The sequence below is a fragment of the Elephantulus edwardii genome, unplaced genomic scaffold, assembly GCF_000299155.1.
Source record: "Elephantulus edwardii isolate Elephantulus edwardi_28Jun2011 unplaced genomic scaffold, EleEdw1.0 scaffold00244, whole genome shotgun sequence".
Classification (NCBI taxonomy): Eukaryota; Metazoa; Chordata; class Mammalia; order Macroscelidea; family Macroscelididae; genus Elephantulus; species Elephantulus edwardii.
Genome location: NW_006399994.1, coordinates 2,119,060 through 2,135,905, shown reverse-complemented (window position 1 = coordinate 2,135,905; position 16,846 = coordinate 2,119,060).

Genomic DNA, 16,846 nt, shown 5'->3' with positions numbered 1-16,846 from the left:
AGTTCCTTGTTTTTCAATGCAGCATAGTATTCCATTGTGCGAATATACCACAGCTTCTCTAGCCATTCGTTTGTTGATGGGCACTTAGGTTCATATCAGTATTATCACTTTTAAACTGTTCTCTCCCTCATCTATTTCGATGCAGTATACATAATTTATCCAGTTTTTCTCAGTCTTACCCCAACCCTGATGTCAGTCCCATTCTCCAACAGTGGCACTATGCAGTGTTGTTATGTTGTTATGTGCCGTCAAGTCGCCTGCGACTCATAGCGACCCTATGTACAACACTATGCAGTAGCAAAAAAAAAAAATATATGTTTTAACTGTGGCTTAACAAACATTTACAGAGAGGTTAAATTTTTTTCATTTATTCATTGTTACACTTTTTTACCCCCTTGCCCTCCCTTTCCCCTCCTCCAGTTCATTACTGCACAATTACCTACCCCCCTACCCCAGTCTTCTTTGCCATGATATGTCTCTTATTCTGGGCTGTTGTTATACATATAATACCTAATCATATTCAGAAAAGGAAAAATTCTGCATACTACCACTGTTATAAAGCAGGTCTGACATGGAGGGTTGGGAGGAAAATAAAGTGTAGCTAGATAATGACCATTGCATTGGAACAGTGAATAGATCTTCTAAAGAGAGTAATTTCTTCTTTTTTTTCATTTTTGTTTTTTTAAGTAATCAACAAACTACAACATTTGGCTGTCATATTGAAACAGATTCTAGCTGGCCCTTCAGTGAGATTTCAGAGGCTATAAATCACATGAGAGGAGACCCTACATCTTTCTCCTCAGAGTAGCTGGTGGACTCAGATTGCTCACCTTTGGGTTAGCAGTGCAACTCTCTATCCACTAGGCCACCAGAACTCCCTATTTTAAATAATACAGTTGAGGTTGGGGTGGTAGGGCTGGAAGAAAGTTCACCTTTTTGTTGTTGTTAAATGCCGTCAGAGTTGTAGGAGACTCATAGCAACCCTATGAACGAAAGACCTGAACATTTGTATAACTTTCTTCATTTCTCCAAGTTCATAGAGTTTCTGGAGGAAAGCTATTTTGCAAGTGGACGCCACTCCTGTTTCCAAGCCTGTTTTAATTGTGGAGCTCCACAAAACACTGTCCACCATGGGTGACCAATATCACATTTGGCACATCAGGGTCACAGTGTTCAGAATAACAGCGACCACAAGTTACCTCTGTACAGCAACTCCACAGACCAGTGCTGTGCCACTTAGAAGAATATTTGGCCAAAAACAATTAAAACAATTTAAAAATTCTGGTATGCCCACATGCTAGTGGACTGTTAGCCAGAGATGCCCTGTTCATCTGGCAAGTCCTATCTGCTGACACCCACTTGGGGTGAAAAGAAAGGCATGAGAGTGCCTAGCGTTCCTATCCCTCCTCGAAATATGAGAGGCCATCACAACTTCCAGCATAAAAACCAACTCATAACACACTAGCCCTGAGCCTGAAGCCGAGGCCAAGCATTTCAGCATTTAAAAATTCTGACATGCCCACATGCTGGTGGACTGTTAGCCAGAGACCCCCAGTAAATACAGTATATGATTAATCACTATTGCTTGAATATTTCTTGGACATTTCAAATGCCAATGTTCAATAAAAATAATATATAATGGTACAACCATTCTGGAAGGCAGTTGGGTACGTCCTCAAAAAGTTGAACATAGAAATTGCATATGACCCAGCTATTCTACTACTTGGAATACACCCTGAGAAAATTAGAACTGGGGCACAAACTGATATTTGTACACGAATGTTCATATCAGTATTATTCACCATCACAAGAACATGGAAACAACCCAAATGTCCAACCATAAATGAATAGATTGAGAAATTGTGTACATTCTCACAATGAAATACTATGCAGCATGCAGAAACAATGATATTGTAAATTATTACCTAACTTGGGAGGGACTGGAGAGTATTATGCTGGGTGAACTCAGTCCCACAAGGATAAATATTGTATAAAACCGTTATTATAGAGTATAAGGATCTGAGCAGGTTGGGAGAGGTTGGAAGCAGAGAGATGAGGATGTGCTGAGTGCGGGGGTGTGGGAGGGGCAGGGATTAATCATCAAGTTGTACAATTTGATGGGAGGGAAATTGAAAGAATTTGTTCTTGAAAACAATGTATGCAAATTTTGTAAATAAACTAGTTGAAATTTTTTTTAAAAAGAAAAAACTATAGCTAAATGGTGTTCTGATACAAACTAATTGTGTGTGTGTGTGTGTGTGTGTGTGTGTGTGTGTGTACACAGAAATAGTTTTTAAGAAAATCGTTCATGCAGTTATAAAGGCTGGCAATTTTCAAATCCATAGACTAGGCTTTAGGTTGAGCCCCCACCCCCACCCTCCCTGACTCACATGGTCACAGAGACAGACAAATCCAAAATCAACAGGCCACGTAGCAGGCTGCTGGCTCAGGTCTCAAAAACCAGAGGTCAGAGGCTAAGTCAGACAGAGGACAGAGAGGGACAGAGAGCTTTACCAGGACATCCATGTACATCGGATTTAGATCATACTCCAAAGAAAACTGACGGGCTTTCCACTGACTGGCTGCTGACAGCAGATCACAAGACGTTACATTATGGAAGAGCAACACATAACTTTAACCATCACACTTAATAAGACAATTATTAACTGTCGTGGAAGCTACTGCTTATAGAGTCACAGAAGGTTACAAATGAGGAAACTGACAGCCCAAAGATGAGTGTCAGCTATGGGCAGGTGGCCAAATATCTGTCTAATGTCTGCAAGAAGAGTGCAGAGAAGACTCTAAGGAAAAGAACTTAATGGGAAGGGGAGCAAAGGTCCAAGTCAGGAGTATCCACCAAGGCTGAACTCATCTCTCTCTCTCCATTCTTTCCTTCATTTTGCACACTTTAATGTTAATGTCCTAGAATTGTCAGTTTCAATAGAGGTGGTGGTGGTGGTGGTGGTGGTGGTGGTGGTGGTGGTGGTGGTGTATGCCATCTAGTTGCCTGCAACTGATAATAACCTTCTGTACAACAGCTCTGGATCCTGCTGTCCTGAGCCAGTCTCACTGACTCTGACACATCACCCCACATTGCCCCAGACATTGTATCAATCCATCTCATATGGAATCTTCCTCTCCTGTGCTGTCTATCCACCCTTCCAAGCATGATGTCTGGTCTCTCCTGGTCTCGTGCCCAAAGTATGTAAGATGGAGCTTCAAAATCCTAACCTCCAAGGACAATGTTGGTTTCATTCTCTCCAAAACAGATCTATTTGTTTTCATGGCAGTTCATGGTATGTTTCATACTCTTCTCCAGCACCACAAACGTTACTTCCTATAAATGCAGCTGTTGTTGTTGTTGTTAGGTGCCGTTAAGTATGACTCACTGAGACTACTCTGAACAACAGATCTGAAACCTGTCCTTTCCTGTGTCATCCTCACTGTGTCAATCCACCTGGCTAAGGGTCTTCCTCTCTTTTGCTGACCTTCCACCTGATGTCCTTTCTCCAAGAAATAGCCTCCTCTAACAATGTGCCCAAAAATGAACCTTTGTCATCTTTGCTTCCAAGAAGCATTCTGCCTTTACCTTCTCCAAGACATAGCTGTTCGTTCTTTCGGTAGTCCATGGGGTATTCAATATTCTTCTCCAACACACAGCTCAAAGGCATCAATTCTTCTTATTTATCCTTATTCGCTGTCAAGTGCATAGCAAGTGATTGAAAAGACCATGGTTTGAGGGAGTTCTGGTGGCCTAGTTTCTAGAAGCTGCACTGCAATCCCAGAGGTATGTGGTTCAAATCCACCAGATGCTCTGCTGGAGAAGGAGAGCAATCTCCTCCTGTGCCAGTCAGATCCGATTTGACAGTACACACACACAAAAATAATAAAATATATTAAAAAATAACAGACCCTGGTTTGAATCAGGCACACCTTAGTCTTAAAACTGACATCCTTGCTCTTTGGTAATTTGGAGAAGTCCTTGACAGCAGACTTGCCAATGCAATACATCTCCTGATCTCCCAACTGCCAGTATCACATGTGTTGATTTTGAACCCAAGTTAAAATGAAATTGCTAACAATTTCAACAATATTTTCTCCATCTATTATGATATTGCCTATCAGTCCAGAGGTGAGCATTTTTGTCTTTTTTAGGAAAAAACTTTTATTAGTTATCTTCTTGATGTTGAGATGCAATTCATACTGAAGGCTATAGTCTTTGATCCTCTTTAGTGTTTCAAGTCCTCCTCACTTTCAGAAAGCAAAATAGTGCCATCTGCATAGTATAGGTTGTTAATGAGTCTTCCTATGATCCTGATGCCACATTTTTCTTCAGAGACCAGCCTCTCAAATACTCTCCTTAGAATACAGATTTAATTAACACAGAGAAAGAATACAACCCTGACACACCTTTTTTCTGATTTTAAACTATGCAGTATTCCCTTTTTGTTTGGGTATTCCCTTTTTCTTAGTCTAGGTATAGGTTTTACAGGAGTACAGTTTAGTGTTCTGGGATTCCCATTATTCTCAATGGTCGCCATAGTTTGTTATGATTCACACAGTCAAATGATTTTTCATAGTCAATAAAACACAAATAGACATTCTTCTGGTATTCTCTACTTTCAGCAAGGATCCATCTGCAATCAGCAATGATATCGCTGGTGCCATGGCCTTTTTTAAACCCAGTTTGACTTCTGGCAATTCTCTGTCAATGTACTATTCTACCATTCTAGGGTTTTTATTATCTTCAGTAATATTTTGCTTAAATGTGATATTAATTATAGTGTTCAATAATTTCCACGTTCTTTTGGATCACCTTTCTTGGGAATAGAAACAAATATGGATTTCTTCCCATCAGTCAGCTAAGCAGCTGTCCTCTAAATTTCCTTGCATTGACTGGTGAGCATGTCCAGCGCTATATCTGTTATTTTAAACATGTCAATTGGTATTCCATCAATTCCAAGGATCTGGGAATAAATGCAGCTAATCTTGACATGTTCTGGTTCTAACAGTCTGTATTTCTCACAGCAGTAACCACATACACTACTTTGTGATTTCATGTCCTCTGTCCCCATGGGGTATCTTATTATAAGGGGCTGCAACAAACATTCCATATCTCTCAGGTTGTTATGTGCCATTGAGAACTGATTCATGACTGACCATCTATGATCTTCAGAGGCTATTCTTACACAAGAAGAGATTCCCTATTTCCCTTCCTCAAAGCTGCTGGTGAATTCTAATTGTATCCCTTTGGGTTGGCAGCACCAATACGCCACTAGGCCACCAGAGCCTTGAAAAACTCCTTGTCTTTAAATAAGTACCTCCAGATATTTTCTTTTCTAATTTCCTTTGACTGTGAGATAGTTGATGCTATTCTTTATATTTTAATTATACACATAAAACAGGATATGAATATTCCTCTTAATCTCTCCCGAGATGGCTGGCTGAACAGTTCTTCATGGATGTTTGGCCTTTAAAGTAGTCTGTCAACAGGCAAGTCCCAACATCTGCTTTGTCAATAACTATGTGTCAGGGCCACGAAGATCTAGTCAACAAACAATGGCATCCTGGCCTGACATCCTCTGTTTCCAAAAAGAGCTACTCATTCTCTCATCCCTGTAATGGGTCCCAAATTCATATACAAACAAACAAAGGCACACAAGTTATTCTAAAGAAGGAAAAAAGAACTGTGAAAGTATTTTAGCAGGAAAGAGCTGACTACATATTTGGAATTCTATGGGAATAAGTTAACAAGAAGAAAGCAAGCACCTGGCAGGAACAATTTTCAAGGAAATTATTGAGATGTGATGCACTTCCTGTCAAAACAACACATTAGGTGGTGATTCATTCAATTAGTATCTTCAAAAGGCAATGTCAGTGCAGTGATGAACAATGGTGTCACAGGAGGATTTTACTTTAAGTACCGGTTGTTCAAATCACCCTATATCTAAAAATTAATAAACCCCAGCATGCACTCATGGTATTTCCAACAGTAGTCTCAAACGTCATGAAAGCAATCTAACACATTGTAATTTGCCTTCCTTACGGTGTGGCCTTTTATGTAACTCAAAGTCTTGGCATATTCAGCCTGCCATGAGACTTACACATTCATTCACCAAATATTGCCAGAATTCTGTAAAATTACTTCATTTCTTAAGTGTCCTAAATAAAGAAAACATAATTTGTTTCTAAATATATTTCAGGTATAAAGTCATCACAAGTATATGTGGCAAAATGAATTTAAAACAAACAGGGATACAAAAGAATACTCTTTTCATTTGAACAATATGTCCGATCTGTAAGGCTAACTTTGCAAGGGTCTTTAAAATTATTACCAATAAGTCATTATTGCCAAAAAGCAAAACAAGAACTTTTCCCCCAGTATACTGTTTTTTAAGGCTAAAAAAATATAAATGCTTTAAAGCAAGTACAAGTTTGTGATGGAGTGTTTATACTGTGAAAGATACTCCAACTCTGCTTTATGAGCTGAAAATACATAAATTTTTCACTAAAATCTCTACTTCTTAATTCACTTGTTTTAACAACAACACTGAAGCAAATACCAGGTGACAATAAATGACATTTAATATACTCATTTTCATTCAAGTCACCAAAAAAACTACAAATAAACAAGACAACATAACAGAAAAGAATAAAATACCTCTGTACATTGTTTTGGTTCCCCTTCTACCAATTACTGTTCCCTGAACAACTGTGCATTTTCACACCTCAGTGCCTTTGCACAGGCTGCTTGGAACACACTTCCCTACACCATAGTCAAATTTCACAGTACATTTATTTGTTTTGAAGGCTGCTGGTTCAGCATCCCAGAGAACTTCTCAAGAACAACATGCTGGACTCTCACCACTGAACCTCTGGAACACAGCATACACTTGTCTCATAGCAATTATTGGGCAAACTGAACGCAAAGCAGGTTTAAAATTCAACTAGGAATCTCAAAACTGCCTGCGGAGGAAAAGCTCTGGAGAAACCTCTTGGATGATAACAGAGCTTAGAGTGCCTATGTTCAGCAAGTAAAATTCCAGGCTGAATAATTAATGCCTAGTGTTGCTAAATCACCAACATACAATAATTTGGTAAGAGGCAGAGGGATGTCATTGTTTTAAAAAGTCACTTTTTCATGAGTATCTTGATTTTCTTTAATTACCAAGTGTTACATAATATACTAATGTTTGCTTTACCGTTATCTTTTTAAAGCATTTCATAAAACCAAACAAAAAGGAAAATGATCAAATTTCTTGAGGCTAAAGGGTGGAGGTGGAGCAGAGAAGATGGGAAGAAAGGGATTAAAAGGAACATTATGAATGTTCCTAGTTGAGCTGAAAATTGGCATTTATAAAAAAAAATGTCTTCCATCTCAGGGCATCTTCTCTACCCTGCCTAAATGGAGCTAGGGCCATTAAGTCCTATCTGCTAAAATGAAATTAATACCCATTTTCAGTCATCTTAAAATTCAATTAAAAATAATTACTGGATTATTACTGGTTGATTCCACCTCACTGCTCATGAAGTATTCAGACAACAATAACATGAGCTGTCCTGACAGGGTACTCTCAGAGCATTAGCAATCATTTCTCCCTATAAAGATGCAAACCTGAAGCACAAGATCTTCTAACTCTACTTTAAGAACAATCTGCATGTTTCCAGTCAGGCGTCTGAAAGCACTGAGTGACCCAAGCATCGTGAAAGAAGACCCAAGGAGTCTGAACGAGTCAGAGGACAAACACCATTCTTAGGGCCACAGAAATGCAGAACTCTCAGGATGAAGACAGCACAGAGAAGGGCTGCTTCCAACCCCTCAAGTTCCAGTTGAGAAGTCCAGAGTTCAGATAGGCGGCATGGCCCACCCAGTGTGCCAGGGACAGTGCTAAAACTGCAACCCAACTGCTGCTTCCGGTCCAACCTGTGCTATGTGCAGTCAAAAGTCTTTTATAGACCTTCCCCTTGCATGCACTCTACAAACTGACTTCAAATCAATGGCACAAACTATTAACTCCTGTGGAAAAGGCTGGTGGGTGTTTTGGTTTTTTTTAATTTATTATTATTATTTTTTAATAAAAATTTACAGATATTTTGTATTTCCATTCATTCATTGTTGCACTTTTCTCCCTGCCCACCTCTCCCCTCCAGTTCGTTCTTCTCTTTGAAAAGTAAAAGAAAAAATCTTTCATTGTTAACTCCACTATGCAGCCTTCATTCTGAACTCATATAGTTACAATAATACCTAGTTTTAAATTCAGTTAAACCCGAACTTCTTATCTACTACTAACTTCTCCAGCTATATCCCACTCACGTGCCAGAACAGCCAGTGAAGATAAAGCTTCAAATTTTGAATGTCAGGAAAAGAATCTTTATTTTTAGAATTTTTTAAAAAAAAAAACAACCCTACCTTCTAATAAACCAATATCTAAATTACACTAAGAAGGGACTGGTCCTTGGAGAGAGATATCATACTTGGGAAGGTGGAGGGACAGCGCAGGAGGGGAAGACCTTCTATGAGGTGGATTGATTCAGTGACTGGGGTAATCGGGATGGGTGTGTCAGAAGCAACGCGATTGGCACAGGACAGAGCGGAGTTTATGGCTGTTGTACATAGGGTCGCCATGAGTCGCAAGTGACTCGACGGCACATAAAAACAACAACATCAAGAAGAGATTTTCTTTAAATTGTTCATGGTAAAGTTATCTTCTCTAGTTCAGACCCAAGGTCCATTGGGTCCCTTTTTGTCAGAAAAAGTGAGTAGTTTGGGATAAAATAACCTATCATATCTACATGGAGGCCAGGTGGCTTAGTGGTAAGGCCTTGTGCTGTCAACACACTGTCAAGCTGGTCCGAATTCACCAGCTGCTCCACAGGAGAAAGAAGGGCAATCTCTTCCCTTGTGATTTACAGTCTCTATAAATTCTGGGAGGATCAGCTAGGAGTCCGTTCTAACTCAACTACACATAGCAACAACATTTTTACAGGTGGGGTTTATATTACCTTTGTAAATAAAATTGTTAAATATTTTATAAGAAAGCTAAAAACACAAAAATAGTGATTTTTGTAAACTCGTTTGTCTCTTACTGAGTATATAGATTAGCACTTTAATTTTCGTTTTTATAAATATTAGAAGATTTTCTTTGCTGTGGTGAAGTTTTTTTATTTTGTATTGGTTTGCTTACAAAGTTCATATACATTGTTTCACACTATCCTTTATTCATATTGTGTTTCATATAATCATTCCCATTCATTGTTTTATAAAATTAGATTGGTACTTTTCTAACTAGATATCAAAATGAGATCATTAGAATGCCTATGGCTGAGGTTTCATGTATTCTTGACATTTTTATACTCAATGAGCAGGCTGTCCATATTTCTAGTGATCAAGTGGGAGAAGAAACAATATGCAAGTATTTTATATAATAATTTAGTATGATAGGAAACATGCCGTTTAAGATAAATACTTTCACTTCTAAAAATTCATCAATTGGAAATCCTACTAAAGCAATGGTAACATTTTTTTGTTGCATCCAAAAATCAAGGTCAAGTCAGAGTCAGTATGTCAGATCCAACTCATAGCTGAACAACCAGCAGGTTTCTGAAGCTATAAATTGCCTGGGTGGAGACTGTCCATCTTTTCCCCTCAAAATAGCCAGTGGATTCAAACCACCAGAGAGGTGTTCAGGCTTTGTATTAACAGCAGAGCACCAAGAGACTAGGCCACCAGAACTCCCAGTGCTGGTGTTGTTCTTATGTTCCATTGACTGAACTTAACTCATAGCGACGCTATGAATCCTGCCCTGTCCTGAGCCAATCTCACTGTTTCTGACACACCTGACCCCATTGCCACAGTCATTCTGTCAAACCATCTCATCCAGAGTCTTCCTCTCCTGCACTGACCCTCCATCCTTTCAAGCATGATGTCCTTCCTATTGTTGTTGCTGTTGTTAGGTGCTGCTAAATCGAGTATGAGCTATAGCGACCCTATGAACAACATAAAGGAACCCCGTTCTGTCTTATGTTATCCTCACATTTTCTGACACACTTGAGCCCACTGCAGCTGTCACTGTGTCAATCCATGTGCTTGAAAGTCTTCCTCTCTTTCTCAGACCCTCTACCTTTCTAACCATAATATCCTTCTCAAAAGAATAGCTTCTACTTGGTAACAGCAGCCAGGAAATCAAGAGACAAATTGGATTCGGAAAGTCAGCTGTAAGGGACCTCTCAAGAGTACTGAAGAGAAACGATGTCAGACTGGAGACTAAGGTGCACCTGATCTGGGCTATAGTCTTCGCAATTACATGCTATGCATCAGAAAGTTGGACCGTGAATAGGGTTGATAGAAAGAGAATTGATGCCTTTGAGCTGTGGTGCTGGAGTGTTGAATATACCATGGACTGCTAGGTTTGTCCTGGAGAGGGTGAAGCCAGAAGGCTCTTTGGCGTCAAGGATTCTGAAGCTTCGTCTGACATATTTGGGGCATGTTGCAAGGAGAGACTGGTCCTTGGAGTGGGACATCATGTTTGACAGAGTGGAGGTGCAGCGAAGGAGAGGAAGACCTTCGGTGAGATGGATCGATTCTGTGACTAGAGCAGTGGGAATAAGTGCATTTGAGATGGCTAGGTTGGCACAGGATAGAAGAACGGTTAGAGCTCTCGTACATAGGGTCGCTATGAGTCGCAAATGACTCGATGGCACATAACAACAGCAACATACCTGAATTGTGTGAGGTGAAGCTTTATCATCTTTGCCTCCAAGGAGTACTCTGGCTGCATCCTCTCCAAGACTATCCCTTTGTTCTTTTGGCTGTCCATAGGATATTAAGCACACTTTTCAACCCCACAGCTCAAAGGCATCAGTTCTCCTTCCTTAGCCTCTGTCTAGCGCTCAGATGCATAGCTAGTGATTGAAAAGATCATGGCCTGAATCAGACACACCTTAGTCCTCAAATTGACATCATTGTCCCTCAATAATTTGGAGAGGTCCCTGACTATAGACATTTTGTGTGTGTGAGAGAGAGAGACTATAGACTTTGCCAGTGCAATTGTCTCCTGATCTCCTGATTGCTGATACCAAGGATGTTGATTATGGATCCACATAAGATGAAATCGTTGACAACTTCAATCTTTTCTCCATCTATCATGCTGCTGCCTACCTATTCAGTGGTCAGAATTTTGTTTTCTTGACCTCAATATGCAATCCATATTGAAGGCTATATTCTTTGACCTTCTATAATAAGTGCCTCAAGTCTTCCTCACTTTTAGCAAGCATGATTGTGTCATCTGAATAATGCAAGTTATTGATAAAACATCCTTCAATCCTGATGACACATTCTTCTTCATAGTCCAGCTTCTTGAATAATTTTCTCAGCATACAGATTGAATAGGTATGGAGAGAGGATACAACCCTGATGCACACCCTTCTTGCCCCAAAAAAAGGCGGCAAAAGAAAGTTTGCTAAGTCTTTAGGATCCATGCCAAGGGGTGTTATAGCAATTTCTTAAAATCCATTTATGAAAATGTCGTTTTATCCTTTGAGTTTTTAGCAGAATCTTTTTAGTTGTTGAGCCTGTTTTAGGGAGCTGTGGAGGCACAGTGGGTAAGGAGTTGTGCTGTCAACCCAGCAACAGGTAGTTTCTAATACACCAGTGGCTTCACACGAGAAAGGTGGGCAAGATTCTCCCATCCAGTTTAAGCATCTGAAAACCACTGGAGGGTCAGCTATGAGTCAGTTCTAATTTGATGCAGTAAGTTTTGTTTTGAGTTGGGAATATACAAAACACAACATACAGCAATTTCTGTAAGTATATTTAAGTGACAGTGATTATATTCATCAAGTTGTGCAAACATTCTCATCTACCTTTTCCAGATTGTTACTCCTCCATTAATATAAACTCACTGCCCACTCAGTGTATTAACTAATACCTCAAAATTCCATTGTCATTTGATCCTGTGTAGATAGTTCTTAAAAGAATGCAGTGCTCAAGGCAGACATTCTTTACTAGTTAAGCTGGGTTTTAGTTTTAAGAATACTTCTGGGTATATTTCTGGTTTAAGATTTAAAGATGCTCTCAGAGCAATAATTTAGGCTACTCATGTAGCCTCAGTGGCTCTAGAAAGTCCAAGTTCTATGAGAATTTGAAATTCTGTTTTGCAACTTTTACCCCTTTTGATTAGGAAGCTCTAGTGGCCTAGTGGTAGGGCACTGTGCTACAATCCAAATGGCACACAGTTCTCCTGTGAGATTAAATTGCTTCTGAAAACCCGCTGGAGGGTCAGCTATGGGTAAATTCCAATTCAACGGTAACAACACCATCCTATGTAGAATTGTTGTTGTTGTTGTTGTGTACTGTAGACTCAGAACTGACTCATAACTGACACTAGCAGATTTTAAGAGGCAGTTAATCACATGAGAGGAAACTGCCCATCCTTCTCCCAAGGCTTTTTGCCACATATAATTTTTGTTTAAGCATTCAGTAATACAACTTCCAATTTTTCCGATCTTAAAAGTGATATTTGTTCATGTAGGCAATTAGTCATTGTTTACAGAAATAACCATTAACCTCCCATTTTGAAAGCATATCTATTCCACACAATATAAAGAACATGACAATGAGTTTAAGACTAGAGCAGGCCTCCTGATTGTTTGGTTTAGGCCATTTTCCACTCATACAAATGAGAAAAAAAGAATGGCTTTGCTTGTACCCTCCCTCTGAGGCCTTTTTCAAGGGTGTCATGTTCTTAAGAGTTGTGGCAGACAAACTAAAGGGGGAAAAATGCCAAAGTTTGTCTAAAACTAAAGCCAACAAAATAAAGTTTTCATTTTAATTTATATTTTAATTCAAAATATTTTAAAAGGGTCCATAGGCCTGCTTATGGCTGGTGGTATAAGGGATATACTATAAATGAATTACAAAGTAGTAAAAAGCTTGGTGGGCCGGAGTTATGTCGCCAACACAAAAGCAGACAGTTTGCATCCATCAGCTTCTCTGAAGGAGAGAGGTGGGCAATCTTCGCCTGTGCCATTTTCAGCCTCTGTAAACCTGCTGGAGTATCAACCATAAGTCAGCTGCAACTTGACTGCAAGGAATTAGTGGCCTCTCTTCAGATTCTGTCTCCTTTATGGGAGGCAAAAGCGAGTTCTGTTGCCATAGCGCATAGGGAATTTCACTGCTGGCCAAAGAGTCGCACCTCTCTGGCATTATGAATCTGCCTCAGAGGGAAAAAAAAATGGGCAATATCCTCCCATGGGCTTTAAAGCCCTGGAAACCCACCAAAGGGCCAGCTATGAATCATTTCTGATTCAACAGCACTTAGTTTAGAATTTTGGAGAAGAATGAGGACCACCTGAGGGGTGCAAATGGTTAAGTGTTGAATTACCAACTGAAAGGTTGAAAATTCAAACTCATCCAGAAGCACCTCAGCAGACTGGCCTAGTGTGATGTGTTTCCAAAAGGCCAGACCCTTGAAAACCCCCGGGCAGTTCTACTCTACCCACACAGGCTGCTATCAGTTGAAATCTCCTTGACAGCAACTAACAACAGAGAGGAATCATTTTCCAGCTGAAAGGGATAAAAAGAGTATCTTTATGTGGGCAAGTTGATTACTAGAGACCATATTAAGCTGCTTCAGAAAATGTCCAGGCTGCTGGATGAGTCAGAATAGAGAAGAATTCAATGACCTTTCCCACCTTTCATCTCTGTCAAGAACTGTGGAGAGCAACACAGGGCCTCAAATACAAAAGGTGGGAGTGTGTCATTCCAATTTTCAAAAACGCAGACTATATGCAGCAGACTATAAAATCCAGACTGGTAGCGTCATTACACCTGATCAATACTGCGTTATGCAGATGATACAACCTTGCTTGTTGAAAGTGAGAATTTGAAGCACTTGTTGCAGCAAATCAAGGAATGCAGCCTTCAATATGGATTACATCTCAATGTCAAGAAAACAAAAGATTCTTACCATTGGTCCGATAGGCAGTGTCATAATGGATGGAGATTGAAACTGACAACAGCTTCATCTTGCTTGGATCAACAATTAACACCTTTGGTACCAGTAGTCAGGAAATAAGGAGACACATTGCACTGGGAAAGCCTTCATTTAGGGACCTCTCCAAATTATTGAGAAGTAATGATGTCAGCTTGAGGACTAAGGTGTGTCTGATTCAGGCCATGATCTTTACAACCACTTGCTATGCATCTGAAAGCTGGACAGATAAGGATGACAGAAGAAGAATTGATGCCTTTGACATGTGATACTGGAAAAGAGCACTGAACATCCCATGATCAGCCAAAAAAATAAACAAATATGTCTTAGGGTGCAGCTGGAGTGCTCTTTGGAGGCAGGAATGATGCGGCTTCACCTCACACACTTTGGGCATGTTGCTAGGAGATGCTAGTCCTTGGAGAAGGACATGATGCTGGGAAGGGTGGAGGGGTGGCGAAAGAGAGGAAGGCCCTCTACCAGGTGGATTGACATGGTGACTGCTGCAATGGGCTCTTGTGTGTCAGGAAGTGTGAGGATGGCACAGGATAGGACAGGACAGGGTTCAGATCTGTCTTTCATTAGGTCACTATGAATCATACTCGACTCGATGGCACCTAATAGCAAGAGTCTAGGTGACGTGTCCAGGCAAGGTAGAAAAGGAACCACTAATCTGTCCCAAGTCTCTTCAATCCAGGAGGCTTCCCTAAAGGAACTGGAGTGTCTGGGAGGCCACAGAAGTTCTCCTGCATGTGACCCTGTGAAGTGGTATCATCAAACCATGCTCAGGCGTGGGCCCTGCATCCAAGAAGAATACACCTTATCTTCACTTAGCAACTATCTCGTTATTCGATATTTCACATTTACAACAATAGTTTTCAACCAACTATTTAGCACCTTTTCTTGTGTGGAGAAAGAGAGAAGGGAGAAAAGGAGGTGAGCATGGGCTGTAAGTGGGGAGACAAGTGCTGGCAGGGGTGCCCTCTGTCATCAAGTTGTGGGAGGTGAGTCCAGCAGGATCAAGCTAGATGGAACACTGTTAGAGCTGAGGGAGAGGGAACAGTTGAGTAGTGGGGAGTATGTTTGGGGTGCTGTGGCAGGAACAGGGTGGCCTCTGATACAAGCAGAGCCCTGTGTGCACACTCATCCAGTCAGCAAGGAAAATGGCCCATTCTCCATTTTCGCATAGCTGTGAATTTCTACACAGGGAGCTGGACACTACAGAAATGTTATTCTATGACATGGACCCTAACTAAGTGAAATGTGGATGTACAGCAAATGAGGACATAGTGAGTATTGAGGACGATAAGTGGATTCAAAATCATCTCCCTTAAGAACGGCTGAAGAAATTGAGATTTCTTTTCAACTCAATGAAAGAAGACTTGAAAGCAGAAGACAGAGTTAATTTTCAAGAATCTAAGGGGCTGTCATTGTTTAAGGCTGGTAAAAAAAAAAAAAAAAAGAAAGGTTGATAGTTTAAATACACCAGCTGCTTTGTGGGAAGAAAACAAGGCAAAACAATGTTCAAAATATTTACAGCTTCCCAAGTACAATGGAAGGACACCGTGAATTGGGATTGATTCAAAGGGACAGGGTTTGATTTGATCTTTTAAGGGGCCAACATATTAAAAAAATTATTCAAAATGGTCCCCCAGCATCAGAGTTATGCTGGACGTACTATAGACAAGAAGAATTTTTAATAAGCTGTAATTTCCAAGTCTCTGGATGATGAATACAGGACATACACTGTGCTGCTAACCAATAGGTTAGTGGTTCAAGACTATGTCGAGACACCTCAGAGGAAAGGCCTGGAAATCTACTGCCTAAAAACCAGCTCCTGAAAACCCTATGAAGGACAGTCCTACCCTGGCACATATAAGGTCACCAAAAATCAGAAATTATTCAGTGGCAATTTACAGTAAAAGCTTTCCAAAGATGAACAAGATTACCCTCACGGTTATGAAAGAATGATCACTTATTAATCACCAGCAAATGATGAGATGCAAAGTAGCCTGAATCAAGGTCCCTGCCCTCAGTGGGGCTGCAGCCCATTTGGAAAGATAAGAGCTACCTACACACAGGAACACATAATGAACCCAGGGTGCAGGGCAAGTGATGACTGAGCAGTATCAGCAATGGAGTGACAGGATGTCAGAAAGGAAGGGCTCTGTTGATTCTAAATCTACCAAAGGCACCAAGGAGAAGGTGGTCTGACCTGGGCTTTGAGATATTGAGCATAGTGTATGGAGGACATGGAAAATTAAGAATTAGATAAGACATCATGGTTGGAAAGGTAGAACGCTGGCTAAAGAGAGGAAGATCCTCAACCAGGTGGACTGACCCAGTGACTGCTGAAATGGGCTCTAGTGTGTCAGGAAGTGTGAGGATGGCACAGAACAGGATGGGGTCCAGATCTGTTGTTCATCGGATCGCTATGGGTCATACTCAACTTGACAGCATCTAGCTATAACAACCACAACATAATAAGGAGAAATGAACTGGAAAAACTACCTGAAATAAATTTTACCTCAGAAGGGAAGGAGGCCTCTGTGGACAAGTCAAAGAAATTAGAAAGTACACGCACGTCCACCAGCACTCACTAGGCCTGGCGATGGTGGTGCAGGGTGCTCAGGGGACAGCAAGCATCCTGATGGCACGAAGGGTCTACCATGAGAAAAGGCAGGTATTACCCTTTCCTGGGTACCTGGGAAGTGGAACACCAAAATCATCTAACGGTCAAACTTAGCAGGATATTAGAGTAGTATATTTTTAAACTTATTTTTATTTTCTATTCACTTGTGCATTGCCATGGGAAAGTCTGCTGTCAGGGACCACTCCAAAGTACTGAAGAGCAATGG